Below are 17,809 nucleotides of genomic sequence, written 5' to 3'. Positions count from 1 at the left end.
GGGGCAACATTCCACAGGCCACAACCAACAGCCTGATCAACTCTATGCAAAGGAGATCGCTGCATGTCACGCTGCATGAGGCAAATGGTGGTCACAACAGATACTGACTGGTTTTCTAATCCACGCCCCAACCAGTTTTTTTTAAGACATCTGTGACCAACAGATGCATATCTGTATTCTTAGTCATGTGAAATCCATAGTTTAGGGCCTGATGAATTTATTTCAATTGACTTATTTCCTCATATGAACTGTAACTCAGTAAAAGCTTTGAAATTGTGGCATGTTGTGTTTATATTTTTTTTCAGTGTAATTATGAGTGTTTTCTGCCAGCTAAAAGCGTCATGGCACTTCAGTAGTTTGAATGAATAATTATTCTTGTTCTTACAAAATCCTTTCAATAGCAGCATATACCTCCACAGGACAGTTTATTAGGTACACCCATCTAGTACCGGGCGTGCCCCCCTTTGCCTCCTGAACAGCCTGAATCCTCTTGAGAGTCTACAAGTCGGAAACGTTTCACAGGGATGTTGGTCAATGTTGACGCGATGGCATCACGCAGTTGCTGCAGATTGGACGCCGGTACACCACCGCCAGCAGCCTGTACCGTTGACACCAGGCAGGATGCCAAATCCTGACTCTGCAATCAGCATGATGCAACAGATACCAGGATTTGCCAGCCCAGATTATGTTTTTCCACTCCTCAATTGTCTAGTGTTGGTGATCGCGTGCCCACTGGAGCCGCTTCTTGTATTTAGCTGATAGGTGTGGAACCTGGTGTGGTCATCAGCTGCAATAGCCCATCCATGACAAGGATCAATGAGATGTGCATTCCAAGATGCCGTTCTGCACACCACTGTTGTACTGCACTGTTATTTGTCTGTTTGTTAGCATGCCATTCTCCTTCGACCGCTCTCATCAACGATCTGTTTTTGCCCACAGGACTGCCACTGACTAGAGGATTTTTGTTTGTCGCACCATTCTCAGGAAACCTTAGATATCTCCCCTGAAGAAACGCCTGGGAAACCTCTTGGCTCACATTGCCCTCAGCATTACCCCTCCAACACAAACCCACAACAACGTTGTTTGTCGCACCATTCTCAGGAAACCTTAGACACTGTCGTGCGTGAAAAGCCCAGAGAGCGGCCATTTAAGATACTGGATCTGGCGTGCCTGGCACCGAAGATCATATCACGCTCCAAGTCGCTTAGCTCACTCATTTTGCCCATTCAAACGTTCAATCAAACAGTAACTGAATTCCTTGATGCCTGTCTGCCTGCTTTATACAGCAAGCCACAGCCATGTGACTCACTGTCTGTAGGAGCCAGTGAATGTATACACACACAGTTTTCACAGCCCTGCACATGTACAGTAAATCCTCCTTGTGATCTCCTCTGAAGAAATGCCTGGGAAACCTTTTGGCTCACATAACCCTCAGCATTACCCCTCCATCACAAACCCACAACAACCAACACATCACATGCAGCTGGCTGCCAGTTTAAATAATGTACTGCCAGAAACAACAGACGACATCAAAGTTTCATCGGAAATCAAAGTGTTTGAGTTTTTCTTTTCATGATACATCTTCTGCCCCTTCACAGACCATGCACGCATGCCAGACACACGCACACACACATCCATGCTTCCTTATTAGGAAGTTAGGACTGCATGGCACAGACCCTGCATGGAACACTGGGCTATAAGGCCCTGCATGGCACAGACCTTGCATGGTACACTGGGCTATTAGGCCCTGCATGGCACAGACCCTGGATGGAACACGGGGCTATAAGGCCCTGCATGGCACAGACCTTGCATGGGATACCAGGCTATTTCTCATTGGCTGTAGTGTGCGAGTCACATTGGAAGGCCAGGGAATACCCAGCTCTCTCTTTGAGAGAAGAAAATGACAAATTTGTGCAAATCAATTAATAATAAACCACCAGACAGACATCATGTCTTACCTTTTATGTTTGACAGTGTGGACCCTCCCCCCCAAAAAATATAACAGTAACAGATATTCAGTCCTTTGATTTCAGGTCTGGCTGAAAGGCTTTTAGACTTTTGTGTTGAATAGCCTCAATTCACGCATCGTCATGGTTACCTGCCAATGCAATTATAAAGGCGAGAACATTTCCATAGATTATTTTAGCTCGATTTTAAATGATACTGCTCTGTATTTGTTTTATTAGCATAACATAATACTCAGAGTAATGTAAATCTCTGAAAGCATGAGCGATATAAACAGGTCAATTTGGTAGACCATTCAAATATTTTGTAGACCATAGATCATTCAAATCTAATATCTGAAATCCTCAAAATACTTCCGAAGCGTGAATGAAGGCCTGGATTAACTAAGACATTGTCAAGGAAACATTGCATCTTCTTGTTCTTTTGAAATTACATTCTCAGATGTGTTGGCAGTAAGCCTAAATTACGTGAATGGAAACTAACTTCACAAACAAATCATGAGTGGCACAATAAAGAATCAAATAAGTTGTAAGAGAGAACTAAGACTGCAGTGCTTTTAGAAGTTGAGAGAGAAATATAGATAGTGGGAAAGAATGAGTGAGCCAGAGAGAGAGAGAACGCTAAATGAAGGGGCCTTGGGGAAGAGCTGTGAGGATAAAAAAATATGAGCCCCAGATCTGGGCAGCACACTACTGGCAGTAGCTGGTGTGTCTCCTCTCTCTGTCCCACACTGACTTGCCTTTAGCAAGACAGCTGCTTATGGGGAGCGAGGGATCCCTAAGGCCTTGTTGGCTGTTGGCACCAATTTCCTCCCATTTATCCTACACTATGTATCCTCTACGACTTCACACACTTTTCTACCTCTGACACAGCACTCTGGCAGCGCCCAGAGACCTCTGGGCCACCAGGAACACTGCCTGCCTGTTCCCTCCTCTCCGGGAGAAGATATTAGGCAGAGGCCCCCTCTGGGGAGCTTTAGGAGAAAGGACAAAGTTAGAATAAGCATGAACTTCTGACTGAGCCTTGAGAAAAAACATTTACAACAGAAGTGTTGGATTAGGAGGACCAGGTGACATCTCAGAGGAGTTGCCAGTATCCTCAGATCATTATTTGCTGCTTATTGTCGTCATTCCTCTGGTGAGCCAACCACAATATCTCCCCTGGCCACATCACTTCCTCCCCTGCCTGCCTGCCCCCCCCCCCCCCCCCCCCCCCCCTCCTCCTTGCCTTCCCCCTCCCTCCTACCCCCCCGCTTCCTTCTGCTCATGGGCACAGACAGAGCCTGAGCCCTGCTGAGATAGACCACCAGAGAATACCCTCACACACATGAGAAGGCAGATACACATCCCTGGCTCCTAGTGATTTGTCAATGCTGCTGGCTGGCCCACATCCCCCCCTCAGTAATGCACTGAACACCCAATCCAACAGATGACAAGACAGCCTGGTGTTTGCAGCACGCCCATTCAAGCTGGTGTGACCTTTTCCAAATCTTTGGGAGACAACATGTAATCAAACACTGAATCCCTTGTCTTTTCTACAGTAATGACAAAGATTGCATGAGAAACAGATGGACGCTGCCCTTAGACACTTTACAAAATGCAATCCCCTGATTCTAGTCCGGTGAGTGATGCTTCCTACAAGAGGTATTACAATGCCCTCAGTATCTGATTCTCTATACCAGTGGTCACCAACCGGTCGATTGGTCGATCTCCAAGGCATTTGTAGTCGATCACCAAACATTTTATAAAAAAAACCTATGATAAGACTTACGCTCGTATTTTTTTAATTAGTCTTGTGCTGTCGGTGGTAGGTGCACCCGATTCAGCTGCCCTGCGTGCCGGGTAAGCGACGTGTTCCCATTTTGAATAATTTCATTTGTCTGAAGGTACAAACTCTGCCTTCCCAGGGGGAGCAAATCAAGTGCACTATAGGCCTATTACTGGCCAATCGGATGGCTCAGATTACTCTGTCTGCAGTAACGTAGTAGGCATAAAACATAGCTATAGCAAAGTTGATACTGTGAGATTTCTAAACTTTTAAAACCATGACTAGAGAGAGACGAATTGTCAACGAATACAGCAAAGAGCTGCTGTTTTTATGAGTGAGTTCATGTTTACCTTTTTACTCAGCACTGTCAACACTTTTATACTCCATAAAATGCGCGTTCTCCCTACTTCCACTCGCGCTACAACCAGCACTGCCACTGCAATGAATGAGTGCAAAAGTGTATTGATAGGCTTGTGTTGTTATTATTAGCGGCTTGTAGTGCTGACCCCAATTAGTCGATTGGTCGATTGTTTGGTCGATAGACTGTTGGTCGACCAAGATCTTTTTTAGACGAGCAGTAGCAAATATACAGTATCCATTAATTTTTTTTATGGCACACGAGACACCTGTCTGATTCGAGCCCATCTCAGTGAACTAATCCATTACGGAGGCCGAGACTAATCCATTGCGGAGGCCACGGGGATGGCAAAGTCCAAGAAGGGGAGTGTGGCTAAGATGCACAATGCACGACTCTCTCTAGCTCTCTCCCACCAAGTTGTGCACATTCATTGTTTCATAACTTCATTGTGTGAATTGTTCGCGTTTGATTGTTAGTGTCTATCAATTCCCCATGACACCAGTAATACATTTACCGTTAATTCCTATAATTTCTAATCTACAATGTTTGTTTGGTCAAGGTAATTTCTGTTAATGAATTCAATATATTATTATTCATTTTTTTTTTTTACAGTTCTCATTGTCAGGGTGGACACGTTGTTTGCAGAGCCTATGCTACACTTGTAAGAAACAAGTTCTGGTTTATTTCATTCCATTTATGAGTTTTGTCAATTTAGTTATCGTCTTTTGTTCTGAAGCACTCCTATCGATGATGAGTAAGGACGTGCACCTGATTACACATAGAAGCAGGCCTAAAGACTACCAGATGTAGGCATATAAATGTGCCCATTTGGGGATCTGATAGTATTTCTGATTGGCTTAACGCACCACCACTAATGAGCTCTGGAGCTTCTCAAAGTAATGTTGTTTTCTTCCCCTTAAACAGCAAGCAAACAAAGTCTGTTTTTACATCCATTGAGAATGACAATAGTTACTCAATGTATTAGATTTTTTCCCTTAGCTTTCTCTCTTTCGATAACCACTCAGCGTGAAAGGGAAACATGTCATGCTCTGATCCAGAGAAAACGTCATAAAATAGGCCTACCTGTCGACCTCTTATCCCTTGCCCAAATAGCCTACAGCTGTTAATGTCCCGACCTCACTGACCCAGGAAACTGAGGGCCCAGAATATTTTATACAATGTTGCATGTTTACTAGTGTGAACTTCTGGCAAACCCAAGTTGATAGTTCATACAATGTTTCAAGTTCGTTGCAGACAAGCCATGCGTAGCCAACGTGTTTCATACCTGCAGGATTTATGTAGGCTATTTTTTACATAGTTGGCAATGGAAGTTACTTTTTAGGTTTGTATCATTTTCATTTCGATAGAGTTTTGATTAACCACATGACAAAGATTTTTAGATGTGAATACGTTATTATAAATTAAATGAAACTGTTCCATGAACATGTGCATATGAAAACCATAACTGGCATGCATATTGGTAGAAATAGATAAATTGTCATTCCACATGAGAAAGTTTGCCAACTCCTTGTGTAGCCTATTACCGGCAACTTTAGGAGAGTAATGGCAGAATCTGCGAAAGCCAGCAGGAAGAGAATAGTAGGGTCAAGTTACGTTTTTTTTCTTCTGGTTATCTTGATCTCTTGCTCCCTCGAGTCATTTGTGTCTTATTTCATCAAACAGTGTGCTTAAAGCATCATCAGACAAGATCAATGCATAAAGTTGGGGTGGCAGGTAGCCTAGTGGTTAGCGCGTTGGACTAGTAACTGAAAGGTTGCGAGATCGAATCCCCAAGCTGAAAAGGTAAAAATCTGTCGTTCTGCCCCTGAACAAGGCAGTTAATCCACTGTTCCTAAGCTGTCATTGAAAATGAGAATTTGTTCTTAACTGACTTGCCTGACTAACTGACTAAAATAGTTAATTTTATTATAACACATAGGGTGTGTCAATATATGGAAAAATACACATTTAAAAAGTTCGACCAATCGATTGGTAGAAACAAACAACTTTTGGTCGACCAATATATGTTTTTTTTGTCAGGGACAGCCCTAGCTGCTTGGGTCTTCTTTAATATCGAGTAATATTTCACTCTCTGGTCATCAATTCAATCAAATCAAATTGTATTTGTCACATGCGCTGAATACAACAGAGAAAATCTAACTTACAAGCCCTTAACCAACAATGCCATTTTAAGAAAAATAAGTGTTAAGAAAATATTTACTAAAATAAACTGAAGTAAAAAAAAAATCTTCGAATAATAATATTAAAGAGCAAAATTAAAATAATAGTAGTGAGGCTATATACAGGGGGTACCGGTACAAAGTCAATGTACAGGGGCACAGGTTAGTCGAGGACAAGATAGTTAGTCATAGAGTAACAACATGAATTAGTGCATGAGGCAGAAATAATGCTATGCGACTCGAGTTTTGCCATCAGCTGGAAGACGGTGTCCTTTTTTGGTTGGTGTCAGCAGAGGAAAGGGAGAACAGAGGACCGTTGAGAGGCGGACCCTTCTGCTCTCTCCCTCTGCCGAGACTGACCATCAGATGCGGGCTCCATCAGCCCAGTAAAATAAAAAAAAGCAAATTATTTAAACGAATGCTCTCAGCTGTGCCTCGCAAGTAATACAACAACTGGTCTATTACCGGTGTGATCATATAGCCTACCTAAAATGTTGAGAAGAACAATGCATTGGCAGGGCAATTCAAGCAAAGCCAATATGGATAATGTTGCAGAAGCTTACATTTTTTAAGTCATGTAAAAACAAAATCTGAATGGTAGATCTCAGCTTGCATTTTGACTCAAAGTTATCTACACTTAAAAAAGGGTGACTACTGCTCTATACACATACAAAACATGCACCAAAGCACCCCAGGGACAGTTGAGGACAGCCTGGATGATATAAACCAGTTGTAATTATTTCAGTGGAATGGGATTTTTTGTGGATGATAAGACAAACATATTGTCTACATCTGCAGCAGCTAGCTGCTGACCATAGGCTAAAGCATCCCAACTACAGGGATAAGCAAATCCTGAATAAGAACATTACTGTATAAGTCGCTTTGTCAAGAATCTTTGTAAAAAGCCTTGACATTTAGCCAAGGACGAATCTGGGTTTGGCAGGTGCCAGGAGTACGCTGCCTGGTGGAGGAGGAATAATGGTCTGGGGCTGTTTTTCATAGTTCCAGAGAAGGGACATCTTAACAATAGAGCATACAATTACATTCTAGACAATTCTGAACAGAGCCCTGACCTCCACCCCATCAAACACCTTTGGGATGAATTGGAACGCCAACTGTGAGCCAGGCCTAATCGCCCAACATCAGTGTCCGACCTCACTAATGCTCTTGTGGCTGAATGGAAGCAAGTGTTATCTAGTGGAAATGTCTCTGTAATTTCCCAGTTGCTAAAATTATAACCTGTTCGTTCAATTTCAGTTTATGTGAGAAAACAAGCACTGAAGTGTGGGGATCATTGTACCATCTAAATTGCTGTGAAATATTTTTTCAATAACAAAAAAATTAAATTTTTACAGCTGTTTGAAGCTGGTGGATGAAAAACCGAAAGTTACTTTTTGCTTCTAGACTTGGAAGCTCATGGGCACATAGGCTTCAGCAGTCAGCAGGTTAAATATAATTCCACCATGGACAACAAACACTGGCTATTACAGTAGTTCATTTTCAGCCAAATACAGTACATTCAACTCATAGCTAGTTCATTCAATCATCACCGCATTTAGAAGAATAGCAACTGACTGAAATGTAGCAATCTGGCTAGCTAGCATGCTGGCTCACACTGGCTATGCAGCAGCCAGCTAGCTAATCGTGGACGCCAAAAGACACAGCTAGCTAGACTCAGGATGTCAGGGGCACACAGACTACATTAGCCAACTGGTTAGACTTGATTACACCACAGGCAACAATAACTGGCGACTAGTTAGTTTTCCGGTCAAATAGGTTCAACTCATCGTTAATTTATGCTGTTTTCACATGCTAAATTGGAAACTCAGAATCTGAGTTAAAATGAACGTAAGTTATTTGCGTAGAGCTTCCTATTTGTTGATTCTGATCATTTCCAAGTGGGAAACTCGGGTATCATCTTTCTAAAGTCAAACATTTCTGAGTTTCCTAGTTCCTGTGTGACGTTACACACTCCAGAAGGCTCAACCAATCATCCGATTGATTCTATGTCGAGACTGATGAATATTCATGACATTGCCCCCTGCCTTCCTACGGAAGATAGTTGTCCAGACAGCCGCCAGAGGTAAGAAGACCGTGATGTCCCAGAGAGAGACAGTATGATGTCCCAGGAAGGGCCATTAGCACCCTGCCTCCAGCTGTCCCAAAACCTGTGGGTCCACGGAGGAGGAAGGGTAATCAGCCGGGGCTGTGAGGTGTGAAGGGACCACTGAGGGGTTTCACACAGCCACACCAAACCCCCCTGATAACCCCCTCCAGGCCCTCATACTGTATGTCTGGGCCCGGTAGGTGGCGGTGGGTGGTAGGTGATGGGATACCTCTCTTAGCTTCCTTCCACACCAAGTGAAAGGGCAATGAAAATAAAAAGCTTTTAGATAAAAAAATTCTCTGCTTTCAGTTATAGAAATTAAAAACATAAAAATGTTCGAACCTAGCGTCACGGAAACAAGAGCACACAATGGGAGCTCACGGCTGGCTTGTTTGTTTACACAATGAGCAACAAGGCAGCTTCGCCTAAAAAAAACGACATTTCTGCATGACAAACACATGCAGTATAAAGGGACACTGACTGAGTTAAAACAATAAAAGTGAGAAAAAGAAAAGCAGCAGCAGAAAAAAGGATGTAGAGGTGAGATGAAGTTCTGCAAGAGAGGAGGCAGCGATGTGCAGTCAACAGTCACCTCACTATCTTAGCACATTAGTTTCTATGCTGGACCTGAACCTACCACAGACACACAGACACACACAGCAACACAGAGACAGACAGACAGAGAGAGAAACAGAATGCTCTGTCGGAACTGTATGAAGAGAACACTCCATGATTCAACTCCTCAAAAGTTGAAACCAACCACCGTTTCTAGAGGCAATTACCCTATATAGAAATAATATATGATTAAATACTGTATGTAGAATTAAAAAGGTGCATAAAAGCTAAATGGATATCATTATTTTGTCACCAGACACAGTCAATGCTAAATCCTAATATCACAGACATTAATAAAATGTGCCCTTTCCTATTAGTTTAAGTGCTTTCAAAGAATGGATTGCATTTCCCTGACATTAAACACGTTTGCAAAGGGATATCAAAGTTGGTATTAAACTTCAAAGTTGGCTTCAAATCACCTGTCAATACACGCAACACGAGCCAGATCCCCTTGCTTTCTGAGATTATAATGTACGACTGGCATGCAACCAAACTTTTAATGGCATTCCCTGAAGTTTCTAATATTCCAGCCACTTTCTTTCACTTCACCAATTACTAATCACTGAAACACAGTCCCCCATGTTGATAGGCTGGCTAAGAGCAGGCTAAGCGCAGGCTAAGAACATTTTCATGGCAAACCCGGCCTTGTTTGACTGGGCAGTCACCTCTGACGGATCGTGATCCAGTTACAGTGACGATACATGTTAGTGGGGAGTGGGACAGAGCACTTAGTAATACAGTAGTGAGAAGGAGATGGGCTTGTGATGCAAGCAGCCAGGGTTCACTCTCCAGTCAATGTCTACTCAGCCAGACCCCCTGGTGCATTAAATATGTCCCATTAAATGGTGCTGGTGGTTGTGAAAATGAATTCTTGGCATCTAGCAACTTTTTGGGACTGACAGATACAGTGCCTTCAGAAAGTATTCAGAGCCCTTGACTTTTTCCACATTTTGTTAGGTTACAGACTTATTCTAAAAAAGTATTAAATTGTTGTTGTTCCTCATAAATCTACACTCAATACCCCTAATCATTTTTTGCTAAATAATTAACATAAAAAAAATGAATTCAGACCCTTTACTCAGTACTTTGTTGAAGCATCTTTGGCAGCGATTACAGCCTCAAGTCTTCTTGGGTATGACGCTACAAGCTTGGCACACCTTTATTTGGGGCGTTTCACCCATTATTTTCTCCAGATCCTCTCAAGCTCTGTCAGGTTGGATGGGGAGCGTCGCTGCACAGCTATTTTCAGTTCTCTCAAGAGATGTTCAATCGGGTTCAAGTCCGGGCTCTGGCTAGACCACTCAAGAACATTCAGAGTCCTGCATTGTCTTGGCTGTGTGCTTAGGGTCAATGTCCTGTTGGAAGGTGAACTTTCACCCCAGTCTGAGGTCCTGAGCAGGTTTTCATCAATAATCTCTCTGTACTTTGCTCCGTTCATCTTTGCCTCGATCCTGACTAGTCTCTCAATCCCTGCCGCTGAAAATCATTCCCACAGCATGATGCTGCCACCACCATGTTTCACCGTAGGGAGGATGCTAGGTTTCCTCCAGACGTGACGCTTGGCATTCAGGCCAGAGAATCTTGTTACTCATGGTCTGAGAGTCTTTAGGTGCCTTTTGGCAAACTCCAAGCGGGTTGTCATGTGCCTTTTACTGAGAAGTGGCTTCCATCTGGCATAAAGGCCTAATTGGTGAAGTGCTGCAGAGATTGTTGCCCTTCTGAAAGGTTCTCCCATCTCCATAGAGGAACTCTGGAGCGCTGTCAGAGTGACCATCGGGTTCTTGATCACCTGCCCTTCTCCCCCGATTGCTGAGTTTGGCTGGGCGGCCAGCTCTAGGAAGAGTCTTGGTGGTTCCAAACTTCTTCCATATAAGAATGATGGAGGCCACTGTTTTCTTGGGGATCGTCAATGCTGCAGAAATGTTTTGGTACCCTTCCCTAGATCTGTGTCTCGACACAATCCTGTCTCTGAGCTCTACAAACAAATCCTTCGACCTCATGACTTGGTTTTTGCTCTGACATGCACTGTCAATTGTAGGACCTTATATAGACAGGTGTGTGCCTTTCTAAATCATGTCCAATCAATTTCATTTACCACAGGTGGACTTCAATCAAGTTGTAGAAACATCAAGGTTGATCAATGGAAACAGAATGCACCTGAGCTCAATTTCGAGTCTCATAGCAAAGGATCTGAATACTTATGTAAATAAGGTATCTGTTTTTTTGTAGGTTTTTTTTGCAAAAATGTTTAAAAACCTATTTTTGCTTTGTCATTATGGGGTGGTGTGTGTAAATTGCTGAGGAAATTGTTTTATTTAATCAATTTTAGAATAAAGCTGTAACGTAACAAAATGTGGAAAGGGAAGAAGGGTATGAATACTTTCTGAATGCACTGCATGTAGGGCGGCCCACACACACAAGGTTACTTTTAGTGCAGGCTGCTGAAAATCAATAGGGCTGTGAATACACACCACTTAACTCTCCCATAGTCGGTGACGCCATCCTATTTCTCCTAGCTCTTGGCATAGAAATCTCTCTCTCTCTCTTTCTTTCCTTCAGACTGAGGAGTCAACAAGAGAGCATGAGCATCTCTGGTGTTTATGAAAATGAGAGAGAAGAGAGAGAGACAGGGAGAGAAAGACTGTGTGGGAGGGTGATGGAGGACATGCTGAGCGATGCCATATTTAGAAGACATTCACACACACAACAGTGCTTGCATGGTGGTGTAACTGGCTCCCTATTTACAGGTGCGAGTGTAGAGATACAGGCATTGTTTTACTCTCGCTCACCACAACAAAACCCCAGCGACAGCAGGCGCAATGCAGGGAACCTGAGATCAGGCAGTACTGTTCCTGCTGATATATTATTGAATGCTACAATGATAGCGCTTTTCAATGGAAAATCACAATACTCCTGGTCTAGAAGCAGCCTGCCGTATATGGAATTCTCCAGATGAGTCAGATAATAAATGTTCCTATTTCTCCCCGGTGATAGTCTCTAGTCTTTCTAATGTCAGCTGCTATCTGTGTGCTGAGCCCAAGCTAGGGCATACCGTGGCCTTGCATTCACTTTGCCTCAACCTCGAGTAATGATCAGTATTTGTTTGGTCTGTATGTTGTTGGTGAATGTTTCATGCATTTCAATCAAATGACATCGAGGAGAAAAGGTACTCACCTGTTTAAAGTAGATCCAGGCGGAGAACAGCAACACAGCAGCAGGTCATGGGAAAGAGTGAGAGAAAGAGAGGCACTTTTATTAATACAGCACTCATCTGAAACATTTTCAATCTAACGATGTACAGTTTATGTTTCTTCGTTACAGTATCCTCTGAACCTGCTCAGTTATCTAAATCAAAAAGAAAAACACAGTTTAACCCAGTGCCCTGACAGTGTCGGCCTCCCTCCCCCTGTCATCCTGCATCTGTAATAGCAACTCTAGACTATCAGGACACATTGCCATTCCCTTACCAATATACTGTATGGTTTCCTCACTGCTCGCTGGTGATTCTTGCAATCAGACCTGAATCTTTACTCATTATCGATGAATAAAGGCAGGACATGGAATCAACGTTTCAGATCGAAGAGGTTGCCCTGGTAGGTAACTCTATTTACTTATCCAACTGCCCTTTGGAAAGATTATTTCAGTTGAGGTGAAAAACGGGGGTTTGGGCATCATCTGTTTAATATAGATTTATCTGTTCAAAAGGTTAATTGAAGTTCTTGGGGTATACATAATTAAAGATAGTGGTCAGACATTAAATATATAAACTTTTCTTCTTTCCAATGTCTTTATTTAGGTGTAACTTTAATGATAGTCCTTTGGGCATGTTTCACTGATGGGCTCTGATGGGACTGTAATAGCCTACTTTGTTTGAACAACTCAGAGGGCCAGAGTAACAGTCTAATCATCACCATTGTTATAGTAATAAGGCCCACCCAGAGGGCATACAGTACATGTAACAAACCCCATGCTCCTTCACTCCTCCTAGACACATGGCAGGATCCATTCTGATTAGAGGGTGAGGAGAGGACCACCACTTTGGCACAGTGTGCTCGGGTCAAGATGAATTGCTCGCCGTGTAATTTTGAGCTCACCCCCTGCACAGCATGTCTCCTTTGATTAAAATGAGCTCGATTTTGTACCGTTCTTTGTTCATTAAGATGGGGCTTGTTGGCTCGTCTTAGCGTCGTGCTGGATGTACATTGCCGGCCCAGCCACTCCTCGCATCTTTGGCTACTAAATCATGCTGTTTGCAAGCTGTCTCCCAGGGCACTTTAATGAGGGGAGGGCACCACACAGCAGCTCCTACCATTGGTCCTCTCCTCTCTCACTGCAACCATGTGTCTGACACCTGCCTGGCATCCCCCATCCATCCATAGTCACACAACCATATCTGCCTCTGCCACTGACTCTGACTCATGTCCTTTTGTGAGCATCTTTTTTATCTCACCCATTTTTATCTTTCATTGCTTTCTTTTCTTTTGAAATGCAATTCCATCTCAACATTTTATTACCAAAACATGTGACTGAGGCCAGAGTGTTTTCACGCTGCATTTTCCGTCATTGTGACATTTTGTAATATCTTTTTAGGGCCCGAGGTGGCAAATAAATAGGTACAATGCTTCACAATGGGTTTGCTGTTTGTTCCTTTCATTGTATTTATTCAGGCCCCAATCTATAAAGAAGTCACAGAGATGAAAACAAGCACAATGGACAAACTCCTAAAGACACCATATGGTCATTTTACCATGCCATTTCTAAATAGCAGGGATATATTGGAGGACATTCTATAGTAAAAAAAATTTCACCTTTATTTAACCACTTAGGCCAGTTGAGAACAAGTTCTCATTTACAACTGCGACTTGGCCAAGATAAAGCAAAGCAGTGCGACAAAAACAACAACACAGAGTTACACATGGGATAAACAAACGTACAGTCAATAACACAACACTGTGTATACAGTGTGTGCAAATTAAGTAAGGAGGTAAGGCAAGAAATAGGCCAATAGTGGCGAAGTAATTACAATTTAGCAATTTACACTGGAGTGATATATATGCAGATGAGGATGTGCAAGTAGTAATACTGGTGTGTAAAAGAGCAGAAAAACAAAAACAAATATGGGGATGAGGTAGGTAGTTGGTTGGATGGGCTATTTACAGATGGGCTGTGTACTGCTGCAGCGATCGGTAAGCTGCTCTGACAGCTGACGCCTAAAGTTAGTGAGGGAGAAATAAGTCTCCAACTTCAGTGATTTTTGCAATTCGTTCCAGTCATTGGCAGCAGAGAATTGGAAGGAAAGGCGGCCAAAGTAGGTGTTGGCTTTGGGGATGACCGGTGAAATATACCTGCTGGAGCGCGTGCTATGGGTGGGTGTTGCTATGGTGACCAGTGAGCTGAGATAAGGCGGAGCTAAATCTAGCAAAGACTTATAGATGACCTAGAGCCAGTGGGTTTGGCAACGAATATGTAGCGAGGACCAGCCAACGAGAGCATACAGGTCGCAGTGATGGGTAGTATATGGGGCTTTGGTGACAAAATGGATGGCACTGTGATAGACTACATACAGTTTTCTGAGTAGAGTGTTGGATGCTAATTTGTAAATGACATCGCCGAAGTCAAGGATCGGTAGGATAGTCAGTTTTACGAGGATAAGTTTGGCAGCATGAGTGAAGGAGGCTTTGTTGTGAAATAGGAAGCCTATTCTAGATTTAACTTTGGATTGGAGATGCTCATGTGAGTCTGGAAGGAGAGTTAACAGTCTAGCCAGACACCTAGGTATTTATAGTTGTCCACATAATCTAAGTCAGAACCGTCCAGAGTAGTGATGCTAGTCGGGCGGGCGGGTGCAGGCAGCGATCGGTTGAAGAGTATGCATTTCGTTTTACTAGCATTTGTCCAATAATACAACTGTAAAAAGGTATTAATGGTTCCAATTAAGATTGCAGTTGGACACATCAGTTGAAAAGTATTGCAGGATTATTTCATATGTAGATTTGGGTCTGCTAAGAAGCAGTTTCATCAGTCTGTTTAAAAGGGGAACTGAATCGAGAACACAAAAGCAGTAAGGCCGTGTTTACACAGCCAGCCCAATTCTGATTTTTAAAACAGATCTGACGTGAAAGATCTGATATGATTGGTCAAAAGACCAATTAGTGGAATAAAATATCAGAATTGGGATGCCTGTGTAGATGCAGCCTAATTGCCTTTTTATGGTGTCACTGTTCACTTTACATTGTGCCATTAAAATGCATTTCCTGTGTTTCATGGTGTGACTGCTAAGATGACGTAGGCCTATTCAGGAGAATGGCCGGCTCACTGAGGACTGGACCCACTCTAGACCCCCAGGGGCTCCAGTTTCCTGCAGAGTGAAGACTAGACAGGTGTTGTTAGCTTGTCCTCATACTTCCTCCTTGGACTAGTAATCTGCTAGACCTCTAAACCAAAGAGCACCCTACAACTTTTGACACTATCGAGTATCCCACGTAGCACTCCTTATTCCTCTTTTTTTCTACATACACTAACTTCTTTCCCTGATCAATACCCAAATACACTCCCAGACCCATACAGGCATGGCCATATTGAATACACTCTCAGACCCATACAGGCATGGCCATATTGAATACACTCTCAGACCCATACAGGCATGGCCATATTGAATACACTCTCAGACCCATACAGGCATGGCCATATTGAATACACTCTCAGACCCATACAGGCATGGTCATATTGAATACACTCTCAGACCCATACAGGCATGGCCATATTGAATACACTCTCAGACCCATACAGGCATGGCCATATTGAATACACTCTCAAACCCATACAGGCATGGCCATATTGAATACACTCTCAAACCCATACAGGCTTGACCATATTGAATCAACACAGAAATCAGACCCACTCTCCTAATGCTCTCAACCTTTCCTATAGCCTGGTGGGTTTGTATAGTGTACTGTAGTGTACAGTAATACACAGCCCTTCTGAGGGCTAGCCTCTCTGCTCCCCGGTCACCTGTGTTACATCAGAGCCTACTGGTCTCCGGCACCATGAATAAGTAAAGCCTCTGGTTTAAATAATAGAGACAGGCCTGACAGTGTGTAGACATTGATTCACAATGAGTCCTGCCCTCCCACCCATCCCCTGCTAGATGTAGTATTCCTGATGGGTACACGGTGTACAGGTGGCTACATTAAAAGCTTATCGGCGTTCAGAATTAATAAGCTCACAGAGCGAAGGCAGTCATGTCGTGTGTCTATTTTTACTTCGGTTTCATTATGGATATTTATTTGAAACTTTCAGATTACTTCCCCTCTGAGTAGAAGCTTTTTTAAAAACGGATTTAAGTAGACAAATGCAGTGAACAAAACATTAGGAACACCTGCTCTTTCCATGACACAGACTGACCAGGTGAATCCAGGTGAAAGCTATGATCCCTTATTGACGTCACTTGTTAAATCCACTTCAACCAGTGTAGATGAAGAGGAGGAGACAGGTTAAATAAGGATTTTTAAGCCTTGAGATAATTGAGACATGGATTCCGAGGGTGAATGGGTAAGACCAAATATTTAAGTGCTTTTGTGTATGGTAGCAGGTGCCAGGCGCACCGGTTTGAGTGTGTCAAGAACTGCAACGCTGCTTTGTTTTTTATGCTCAACAGTTTCCCGTGTGTATCAAGAATGGTCCACCATCCAAATGACATTCAGCCAACTTGACACAATTGTGGGAAGCATTGGAGTCAACATGGGCCAGCATCCCTATGGAACGCTTTTGACACCTTGTAGAGTTCATGCTCCCACGAATCGAGGCTGTTCTGAGGACAAAAGGGGCGGTGCAACTTAATATTAAGAAAGTGTTCCTAATGTTTTGAACACTCAGTGTATGTGAGTGATGAGTAACTGACAATAAGCATAGAAAATATTCAAGCATTTGACAATGTTCTTCAAATGGGGATCCTGTCACAACCACCACATGGTTACTACCTGGGGTCCAACCGTAGAACTGTCTCCAACACCATTTGCTTTTCCCAACTGAATTTTTCAGAGATATCTAGTCAATTCCCACTGTGCTATCTCCCAGCCTAAGGCATTCTTCTCTGCTCCCCTCTCAATTGAACCACTGGATCCTACACAAAGAAACACAACCGCACAAGCCAGGGAGCCACTAGCCTCCCGGGTGGCGCAGTGGTCAAGGGCACTGCATCACAGTGCTAGCTGCGCCACCAGAGTCTCTGGGTTCGCGCCCAGGCTCTGTCGCAGCCGGCCGCAACCGGGAGGTCCGTGGGGCGACGCACAATTGGCATAGCGTCGTCTGGGTTAGGGAGGGTTTGGCCGGTAGGGATATCCTTGTCTCAGTATGTAAAAAATGTAATAAAATGTATGCACTCTACTGTAAGTCGCTCTGGATAAGAGCGTCTGCTAAATGACTAAAATGTAAAATGTAAAAAGCCATTCCCAGTTCTCACAGACACAGATTCATTCAGTCACAAGCAACATATGGGGATCATTTCAGTAACACCGGTGTACCTCTACTCCCGAGCACATTGCAGTAATCAAAACTTGGTGGGATAGCAGGGATTTTGTCAAGGAACCTTTAGCAGGATGATTAAATTAATCATTTTATCAAATCAAATTGAGCTGTCGCCCCGGTGCCCAATCTGCCAAATCTGCATTGTTGGCAATATCTCATGAGTGGTTTTCAATTTATGCAAATGTCAGCAGGATAAATCTGGCTGAGGTCCGCCAAGGCAGGATCAGATAGTCATAGATGTTTAGTGGCCTTTTCAGCGTTATAAAACACAGAGGCCTGCTCATTAGGATG

The 17,809-nt window shown here is 43.2% G+C and overlaps 1 protein-coding gene across 1 annotated transcript in view; it reads right to left on the bottom strand.

The window, feature by feature from the left end:
* LOC120024563 (exostosin-1-like) overlaps positions 1-17,809 on the bottom strand; it is a 347,488-nt gene that overhangs the window by 104,957 nt on the left and 224,722 nt on the right. The gene's annotated exons all lie outside the window — the stretch shown is intronic.

This window comes from Salvelinus namaycush, chromosome 29 (assembly GCF_016432855.1).
Source record: "Salvelinus namaycush isolate Seneca chromosome 29, SaNama_1.0, whole genome shotgun sequence".
Classification (NCBI taxonomy): domain Eukaryota; kingdom Metazoa; phylum Chordata; class Actinopteri; order Salmoniformes; family Salmonidae; genus Salvelinus; species Salvelinus namaycush.
Note: the sequence above shows the minus strand (reverse complement) of the source record. Positions and strands in the feature narration are given on the sequence as shown.